An 11143-nucleotide genomic window follows, 5' to 3' on the forward strand; every position below is an offset into this window, starting at 1 on the left:
TGCTGATTCGGTATAACAATGTCCATTTTGAACAATATTACATGTACTAAGAACAACATGAACAAATCGACACAAAAATATATAATATACATGATATTCGAGACATGTAAAAATCCGCCTAGTTACGGTGGCCAGTATGGCTTTAGTATTAGCAATGCAAATTTATTCCGACGTCACGTATTATATTAACTGGTTTTACCGGAGCCCCCTTTTCATTTGCCAGTCTCAATGCTGCACGCACAAAACACGTGACGTATGTACCGGTATTTCCAATGAAAAAATCAAATTTACGTCTGACCGATTCTCTGAAAGACCTTTTACATACGCATGGATTCTAGGCTACGAGTGAGGTAATGTTCCCACGTATGTTTGCCATGGTATTTTATTTCGCCACAGTCAGTTGGCGTACTGGTGATAATAAAATAAATGCAATTATTTTACCGGTATTTACTATATGGCAGCCATCTTGAATAAGGCTTGAAACTAAAGAAAGAGACAGAAACAGTGCTGTAAGCTTCGGGTACCATTTTAGAAGACAACCCTGACACTGCTGTTAGTTTTGTTTTGCTATTATTAGATAAAGCTAGTCAAACCATACGGCTGTCATCAATCAATCAACATAAATAAAGATGGGAAGTAGTCACCCGTAAATCATATAGTAAAAAAGTGCCATTATAAAGTGAAGAGAATACATCTTGTTTATTTTTGTTATTTTCAATTAGTGTTTTACATCAACGTCACCGTCACCAAAAATATTGTGGATGTGTGTGATGGGCTACAATTGAAACTGTGAAACTGAGTTGCTTGGCAGGTCTACCCACGTAAATTTTATTATGACTTCCGTCGAAAACGCGTACCACAAACGCAACATACACTGTTAAATTGGCTCACAACTGCAGGAGGTGCTATTCAGCCATTGTAGGTGCCTTTCCATTTTAAAGCAGGAAAAAGTAACTACTAATAAATATTACCATTCAATTGAAACAAGTATCGGAAACTGTATTGTGCAAATGACGAGTGGGACGCGAGTGTCACTATGGCAACTGAAAAGACGGCCGAGACTTGTTTACATGGTTTCAGTGGAAAATATAAATGATCTAAGCCAATCAAACACCGGATTGTTCGTTGCTTGTTCAACGCCAAACTGTACATGTTTGCGTTCAAAAGAGACCGTAATGCATTTTTCATATTTGCACAAAGAGTGGTAGTATTTATATCACAGCCAAAAATTCAAAATTTGCAAAAAAAATTGCGTGTAGACACCAACTATTTTCGATTGGCTGAAAACTCCCCAATTCGCGACAACCACAGGATAAAGTCTTGACCATTTAATGCTTTATATGCCACAACCTTCACGTTTTATAAATTAAACACACAACAAACAGAAGACACGACTCCAGTGCGAATCGGGTGTTTTGCGTGTGTGTGCTGCAAGCAGACGATTGCACTGTGTTAGTATAACTAGTATCTCAGGCACATGAGTGCTGCTAGCAGACGACAGTCCTCTTATGTTGGGTGCATTGTGTTAGCATCTGTAACGATGAGAACATTAGCTATACTGCCATTTTTGCAAGATATACTTTGAAAATAAAACAAATTATGAAAATACAATATCAAACAATAAATAAATGTACATGTTTTATAAATTTCAAATGACGGCTGAGAACAACTCGTTCAATCCTCAGACTAGTATTACTAGTTCAATCACAATACAATACAATACAATACAATACAATACAATACAATACAATACATGGGTGGTTAATTCGAAACGCTTCAAATAAAACTGATGTGATTTATTTTCCACGTAGAGTGGTTTTAAATCGGCTATGATTGAGAAAAGGGCGCGGAGAATCATGGGTAATGGGCGTTAACAAAGCCTGTCAATGAAAACTTCTTCTGCTGATTTGAATGTAACCCGAGGATCCGTAAAAACCGTTCATGCTTAAGTACAAACCAATATACTAATATTTGAAATATGGAGATTCATATCTAAAATATCAGATTTATTAAACGAGTACATTAATATTCGTTTCGAGCGTTTCGCGAATTCGATATGTTATCCCATATATTGGCTTCACAGCTTCAAATGCAAATAAAACACTTGAATAATAGTTTATGACAGAGTATCCAAGATATCATAGAGTGGCGCGTATCGTTTGCAACTGGGGGGGGGTATCAATACATTTGATGCACTGCTAACAGTATTACTAATTTTTTGAGAAAATTTAATGCGCTGGCTTAACACAACAAGAATATGAAGGCAATTTATTAATAGACTTTATTTGCCGAAATGGCTGTCGAGATCTCGCCGAGAGCGAGGCCAACGCGACCTGTTTCCAAATAATGTCGATTGTCGATGTTACTATAAACGCACAGCGTTCACTGTAGACGCGATGGCGTTAGATAATGTAACGCTACTGTATTTCGGGACAACAAATCTCGTGGTTCTCTCGCTCTCAACGAGATCCCGGCAGTCATTTACGAATATGATCTATTCATTTTTTTTGAAACGTTCACTGTTGCCATTTCGATTGCAAAAACGATTGGGTGATCTGTGTGTTCTGAAAAAGTCCAGAACGGCTGTCTGGTCTACGGCCGCACCAACTTTTAATAGCCAACATTCAGTATGACTACTCAGTGTAATTATTGTTGACAAAGTCAGTTACAAATAACAGTGGTACAGATTCTTTCTCTTTTTAAAATGCAAGTATAAAAGTGACTGTAACATGGCTGTATAAAAGACAATGTCTAGATGTTCATTTTTGTTTAGGAGATGCGCGGGAATTGAGTCCCAAGCAAGGATAACAACACACGGTAAAAACGCAAAGGCTCATGGGTAGACGCTTGTTTGTAAACAATGACACCGTTGTGTCGTCACCGGAAGCGCTGTCCCAGCACAAATTCAATCGGTGTAGAAGACGCCGAACTGCAGCGTCAATGCAATGACACGCTATGGTCATCTGACGCATGCGCAGGTGCTTTAATGTTCTTGAGTTCGTGAATAAACAATAATAAATAGTTCATCTGTGTGGGTTCTGGTGGGTTCCGAATCATGGTGAGCCAAGCAAACACAAAACTGGTAATTTACCAGAAAATCTCATTTTTTAAAAACGTGCTAAATGGTCGGTTAAAAGCACGCATGGATATGATTGCGGCTACTAAATTCTTGAGGCCATATCTTAATTCGAAGACAATTGAACATTTATATATGGCTAGGACCGTTTTGTTTCTGTATTTGCCATTTACTCTTAACACAACAAAGGTGTCAAGAGAAAATGTGTCACCATTCCCTTCACCCCTATATATATATTTATAAATTTCAATGGCAGTTGATTCCAATCAACGAACGTAGTGCACAATTACGTCAAATGGTTCCAATGTTATTCAATCAGCCAATAGAAACTTCTCGTTTCAGTTTGAAATGTGAAATTTATAAATATTCATAAAGATGAAAGGAATGTCTTTGATTCGTTGAGAATATATATATATACGTATGCATATTTAGCGACTGATATGTATACAAACGATACTGTAAAATATGATCTGAACAAAAAAAAAAACAATAAAAATTACCCCAGATGAAAATAACGGTGACCCAGATTTTCCGACCTATTTCATAAAAAAAATGAATGTGTTTTGGACCAAATCTTAGAATAGTTATGTTACCATGGCGATGGTCACTTCCTAAAATTTTAAGAATGATTGAGTAGACTTTCAACTCTACCGTGAATTCATGCTTATTCAGCAATTATGTATTCACGACTGTAAACTGTCATATAATGGAATTCAATTTATTGTTGAAAGCGCGCAAACTGTTTAACGTCAAAGAAAATTATTACCGTCGCTTGTCGCCCATCGAAATTGTAAACAAATTGTTAAGAGTCGAAATTGTAGAGATTATCATTGTTGACGCCACTTTCCCTTGTGTCACCATAATTTGCACACCTCATGTAATCCACCGTTGTTTATCGATAATGATATGCTTCCTGTTCATATTGACACGATATGGTAAGAGTATATTTTAATGGCACTACAAAGCACTCATTCGAACAATAACACGAGATATGAAACCATATGGCATTCGCATAGATGTTAAATGATGTATCAATATATGTACCCACCCATTGTGTTGATATTTAGTAACTGATACCGTAATTTTAATAAACAATTCATGAATTTTTTACCAAACGTGAGTACATTGTCAAATATAATAACGTTATGATACGTATGGCTGTACAATGTTTAAGTTATACTAGACGCCTGTACGGAAAAAATATAATAACGATACGATGCGTATGACTGTGCAATGTTTACTAAACGTCAGTACGTAGTCCAGTTATGGCGCAGCGTAAATATAGAATAGCGACAGTGTTAAACGGGGGAATCGTCACATGCATGTGCGTGCGTCAGAAGGCCATAGCGTATCATTGTTTTCAAAAAAGCGTCTACCCATAAGCATTTGCGTTTTTAGCGCGCGTGCGCAGGTGACGACCCTCCCGCGTTTAACGTTGGTGTAATATTAGTCTGGTTCCCTGCCCAAGTTTTCACCGCTGAGGGCTCAAAGAAAAACAAGGTCAGGTACGGGCCGACATCTTGGTCAGATTTCTGGCCAAAATGGATGACAGTCACATGATGGTCACATGGTTACTTCGCAACAAACAAAATGGCTGCCTCCACTGTGACATGTACGCCGGTCAAGATAAGTAATTCATCTCAAGCGTGTTTTGTTTGTAGTACAGTGGGGACACGAACAAAAAAAAATCCACGAAGGTACCGGGAAACATAACTTGAAGTTGTTATTGTCGAAATATGGCGAAGTAGAGGTGATTGAGGGTTTGATTTGTAGGAATTGTGAACGCCATTTGTTGACACTAGATCGTCAGGTGAATGAATTTCGAGAGAAATGCCAAACTTCGAGCAGACTAAATTCGAATGTGAAGCGATGTGCGAGATCTCCATTGGTTGCTGAAGGAAAAAGCTTTAAGAAACACTCCAATTTGTCAAGTTGTAAGATCACCGAAATCACTGACAGTGTTGAAATAAGATGTGCAGAAGAATGTCCAACTCCATGTTTGTTTACATTTACGGGGAGCGTGACATAAAACTGTCGTCTTCACGGCAACAAAACAGCAGGTGGCCTGGTTGCGTCAGATTTCTTGAACGCGCTCGTAGTTTGTTTTAAAATTGGGTCAAGTCTCAGACTAGTACGAAACCTTTACTCTAATCTCGGGAAAACGATATATTTATTCAGTTACCGGTGATACACACTTCGAATCCAGTTTTAAAACGTTGAAAAATTATTCAAACAAATCGACCACTTCGGAAACATATTTTCTATATTTATTCAATCAATTGGCCCACCCCCAAAAATATTTATTTTTACATGGCCGAATTGATTGAGTTTTTACGGTACAATGTAATTCCCAGGGGACACTTAATTATAATAACTTATTTTGGTGAATATTTGTTCATCCAAACAATTCATATTTCTCTTTTCAAAAGAATTTGATTTTATATATAATGGTCAGCACATTTTGTGTGGCAAAACCCCATCACAAATATGGGTTCCAGGTCTTCAAGCGAGTCAGATTCCAGGGTTTTAGTGGTCCTATGCTATGTTATGCCACCATAAATAGTCTTTCACCCCTATGCTTATCTGATATCACATATTTAGTGTAATGTTTATAATGGCACTAAATTTCCTCTATGATATACTCGACCTCAGAAAATAAATTTACAAGTAATTTGTGTACCATATGTGTATTTGCTACATTAGAAGCGCACCTAAACCAAAATTTGAATTGTTTGTATACTGTAGTGTTAGAGTATCAATTATTTTTGCCAGACAGACCTTGACATGTAGTTAAGAGCATGCGCTTCTAATGTAACATATACAGTACATCTAAGTATGAGTGAGTGGTCATGTTCACTGGATTTATAAATTAGAAACTGCAACATTTATGCGCATCACAGCCATAGAGTGCCATGTAAAAATCAAAATGTTATTGGCCCAAATGACACTAATGCTGTGACACTGATTTAAATGCATCAGCAATTTTACAAATGTGGGCTTCATAGTGTGACAATTTCCAGGGTTACATCTTTCCACCACTGTGAATATTACATATGCAAGTAAGACAGCACAATGTTTTTTTTAAGTTAAAGATAATCATTTATTATATACATGTTTCACTGCAAGTTTGGTACATACCACATAAAATATTTGTAAATAAACATCCCTGTCTCATCAATTTAGTAATTGTGTCATTGGTATTTTTCGACCCAAAGAAAGCTTCAAAAGGGCTCCCACATATTGTGAACAATCGTATTGGACAGACATCAAGAAATGTGTGCAGAGTTGCATGAACCTAATTGCACATTGCACGAGAGTTGTTACAAGAGTGAGGTTGACTTGATTGCATTAACAAACAAGTCATGCACAGCACAGTCCTTGTGAATTACCAACTTGTATGCTGTGTATCAGCACTTAGATATGCATATGTATAGAAATTAATTGCTGCAGGCTGGCATATCCAAATTATATATACATTTGTAAAACAAGCAGTCTATCGGTTGATACAGCTCTGCTGTATTGTGAAATGTACCAGCTTAACACATTTGAAATATAGCTGCAAGCAGCGATCAACTAGTTTCGTACCTATGGCAGCATTGGTACAGGGCTGTAATACACCAAATTTAGTTCAAGGGGTCTTGAAAAAAACTATATCACACCACCCTCTTCTCCCCCTCCAAATATAAGTCCCTTTAAAAACTTTAAAACATTCGATTGGGACCCTTACTCATCACACCAATTTTGGTTCAAATCGGTCACATGGCCTTGGAGTTAAATGAATTCATACCCCCCCAAAAAAAAAACTGCTATTAGGACACCCGCAGGGGTACTCTTTGTCATCACACCAAATTTGGTCCAAATCGGTCAAGGGGTTTTGGAGTAAAACGCAAATATATAAAAATCACACCCCCCCCCCCTCCCCTCAAAATTGACCCTCTCAGAAAAGTAACACCATTATAACATTCACTAGGAGACTCTTTGTCACAACACCAAAATTGGTCAAGGAGTCTTGGAGTAAAACGCAAACGGTTAATGAGTGAGGGCGCTTGATTTATGAAAGGGGTCTATGTGCCATGAATTTATTGCTGTGAATCCTGTGCATCCAGGATATCAATTGGTCTAGCCCTAATCTAAATTGCAGTTGAGAGCAAGCATACAAATTGATATATATATATATATATATATAGGACTTCAAGACACACAGATTCAAAACTTAGGTGAAATATATTGTCAAAGTAAGGTGTATCACTGAAAACTGAGGGGGATTATGAACACTAAGGCACAGCGCTTAATTGATGTGTGTGATAAAATGTATCATACAAACACACATTTTTTTTCATGAACTAGAAATCATTGTCAAAAAGTATTGGACATCCAGTTGAAAACAGTATTGTTTTATCAATGTATTGCATGCCATTGTTTGAGCTCCCAATCAGTATATACATTGACAATATATAGAGTATCACTACATGCTAACAATAAGTGAGTTGCCATATTAAGGATAAATTAGTCTTTGGTCACTTTATTGAATATACGTAACAGTACTCCATCAACACATCCAACAAAGTGATCAACTTTCAGAATTTATCCTTATTTTTACAGCATGAAACCCTGCTCTAACAAAATGTCTCACTATTGTTTTGAATATGCATGTCTTGAAGCACCCATATTTACATATATATTAATTTGTATGCTTTCAACTGGAAGCAAACACATGAGCAAATAACATTTCCCCTCAGTTTCCAGTGAAAATTTGAGGTACATAACTATAAAGATTCTCCTCTTTCTACACTTGCAAAATAAGAGAAATTATATTATCAACATATTGATCCTCCAAATAAAAATCAGAAATCAAAAACTTGCGATTGGAGTATCTTGTATATTTTGAAGATATCTTCTCCGCTAAAGATGGTGTCCATCCTGTGACAACTGAAGGAGAAGGTGCATTACAGATGTTATTTTCAGCTTCAAAATACTGTAATAACACATCACATATTACCTGTGCTTTGTGATCATCAAAATCACTTTCATCAGCATCTAACTGTACATCAGATTCTGCTCCTGATGGCTGCTAACAGCCATCAGTTTCAGCTGGCTGCTAACAGCCCGCAACAATAGGATCTGATGTACAGCCTGATGATAATGAAACTGAGAATCACAGATGGTACAGTCACACAATAGCTTGCAATTGTCACAGCACTGATGTTTAATGATATAGTCCTTGGGAAATTCCTGACCAAAATGTGAGGCTAGTGACACTCTACGACATTCATCTGTTGTACAGTATTTCCTCATTTCCTCAGTCATGTCTTTCACATTGTGTGCTATGTCAGATGCATTGTAGTACAAAATAGCCTCAGATTCTTCCCCATCTCTCCCACATCTGCCAACTTCCTGAATGTATGCTAATGAACAAATGAGAATTGTATTTAACATTTAAGTACTAGCTTCACTACAAGTTACAAAAATAGTGCAATATGGTACTGGACTGTATTTGCTGTATTACTAGAGCATATGCATAGGTAAATGACATGGTAATATATTTCTATACAGTACAGGAAAAGTTTAGTTTATTGTACACTTCTATTGAAGATGCACTTCTCATATTGAGCAAATGCGTATTTTCATGAGTTCTCTTGGGTGACTGACATCAATTGTTATATCCTTTCTATGATCTAACCTGTGGCATTTCATCATAAAATAACTTTCCTAGCCATCATCGTCATCCAATAACTACACTCATGACAGGATTACAGGATTATTGGGACTTCAGATTCTCTTGAACCAACCAATTGCTTGCGGTCATTAAATAATCAAAACAAATAAAACATTCAAAATGTTGGCAACACTTACAAGTAGTATAATAATAAGATCATGCACACAATAAAGGAACTTGGTTTTACACATTGTATGTCAAATATGTACAATGCGCTCTGAAAATTCATGAATTTTGTGCGTAACATTGCATTACTACATTTAGACTGAACTACATGCATTTTAACATACTTTCCATTGTTCTTGGTACACCAGCATGGATAATTCGCCTGACTTGTTTTGGATCTGCACCCATCCCATATGCCTCAGTTGCAAATAACAATCTGATACCACAATTCATGGTCTGCATGCCATCGATCACCTCTTTCTTCATCTGCTTAATGATAAAAGTATGATATATAAATTGTCAATATGCAAGTTGATATGAAATAGCCAAATGGCTCAAGTTAATTGTTGTGGCAAAGGTAATGTAACAGAATATCATATGATAGTTAAATGACAGAGGTGCATTTATAGTAAAAAAAAATGCACAAATTATTAATATACAGAACAGTATACAACAAATTTTGATGGCTTATCTGTTCTTGTATTGGAGATAAACATCTAATATAGCAAATACAGTTAAAGGGGCACAGTCGCTATATCTTTTATACAAATTTGGCTTAAGTGTAAAGTGAACTGCATTCACCAATTTGATAAAGAACACACACTTATCACGTGTCTGATCTTTCAGTGTGTCATTTGATGAGGCAACAGCCACATTGTTTACCTAAATGTTATAGACAAAGCTGCTTATAAACCCGGAACAAATGATTTATATATATAACAATTAACAAATAAATATTCACTTTATTTTTTTATTGGTAAAACCATCAGAGGACCAATTTGTTATTTACTATACAACAACAAAAATAACATACCATACCATACAGAATATGGAAAACAATCGTTAAACAGTAGAAGTCATATCCAAGTTAGTATTTATAGTTAACAAAATAACTTAAATTTACCTTGTTAGTGCATGAGGCATGGAATTGAGCCACAAGACCAGATATATCATCTATATCACTGTCAAAAGTTGGCATTAAGGACAATTCGTGAGCAAATCCACACCATTTAAGTGATGAGTAAACAATTGTTCGTGGAAAACATTCCTGTTTACTGCGCAATTCATCAATAAGTGGTTTGAAGATCTCCTTAAAAGACTCTTCAATTCTGTTGTTTGGAAGTCTTTTTGTCACATGGAACATTATGTTTGGTCTATCTATGCTGGCAGCGATAATAACAGGATTGGTAAGCAGAAGATGTGATAATATTTCTTGCTGTGTTCTTTTCGTACCGGTGGCCATAGGTCTTTCAGATTTCGATATTCCGGACGGAAATCACTTCCCCATTGTACTACACAGTGTGCTTCGTCAACAACAATATGAGATACCTTGTGTTGCCAAATGTCGCCACGAAATACGGCGAAGAGTTTCTTGGTCATTATGTGTTCTGGGTGAGACAGTATATACAAATACTCACAACTAATGAAACTGGACAAACTACAGTCAAACTCCGGATTTAACCGCACTGACCTTGCGCCGAGTCTACGAGACTGTTCTTCTATAATAGCATTCAATGGCAAGATCAAGATCACTGTCCTGGGACTGTGTGAAGCTGACATGTAGGGAAGGCACTCAAAAATCAGTGATTTTCCATAACCGGTAGGCAACAAGCCTATACAATCACTATCAGTGGATGCCTTCAAACAATCAACTTGCTTTGGTCTTAAATATGTGTAACATGAATGACTGTTTGCGTTTACATGTGCTAAAGCAATCTTTGTTTTCATAACAAACTCCATGTCCATGGAAGCCGCCATGTTGAATTGTCTCAGTGACGAATCAGATGTTCCGTACGTAACTACCAATAACCGCCTTGGATGTAATACCCCGTACCTGACCCTTTTCTAAAACCGCCCTCAGCGTTGAAATGGGGCAGGGAACCAGACTAGGTGTAATATCACTAGTTCAGCACTAATGTCGGTGACTTGTTGAATGCACCGTTACTATTTTAAATAAAGTGAGCAAGAACAGAAAATAGATTGTATAACCCGCATGTTTCTCAACTTGTTTTCGAAACTAGTTGTTATTCAATATTGGAGAAAGTATCATTTGTACTATGTAAGGTGTTTTCAGTATTTTTGTACTTGGTGTGACATTCACGAGAGTTCTTTGTATGGCGTTGACAGAATCCCGTTGTATAAACCGTTGCAGTCTAGATAAGTATACAAAACGACCGCCAGGTGTG

General features: G+C 36.8%; 1 pseudogene; it reads right to left on the bottom strand.

Annotated features, from left to right (window-relative positions):
• Positions 1-7651: 7651 nt before the first annotated feature.
• LOC146750836 (uncharacterized) lies at positions 7652-10793 on the bottom strand (annotated as a pseudogene).
• Between the last annotated feature and the right edge of the window lie 350 nt (positions 10794-11143).

Source organism: Saccoglossus kowalevskii, chromosome 1, assembly GCF_978046115.1.
Source record: "Saccoglossus kowalevskii chromosome 1, keSacKowa6.1, whole genome shotgun sequence".
Taxonomy (NCBI): Eukaryota; Metazoa; Hemichordata; class Enteropneusta; family Harrimaniidae; genus Saccoglossus; species Saccoglossus kowalevskii.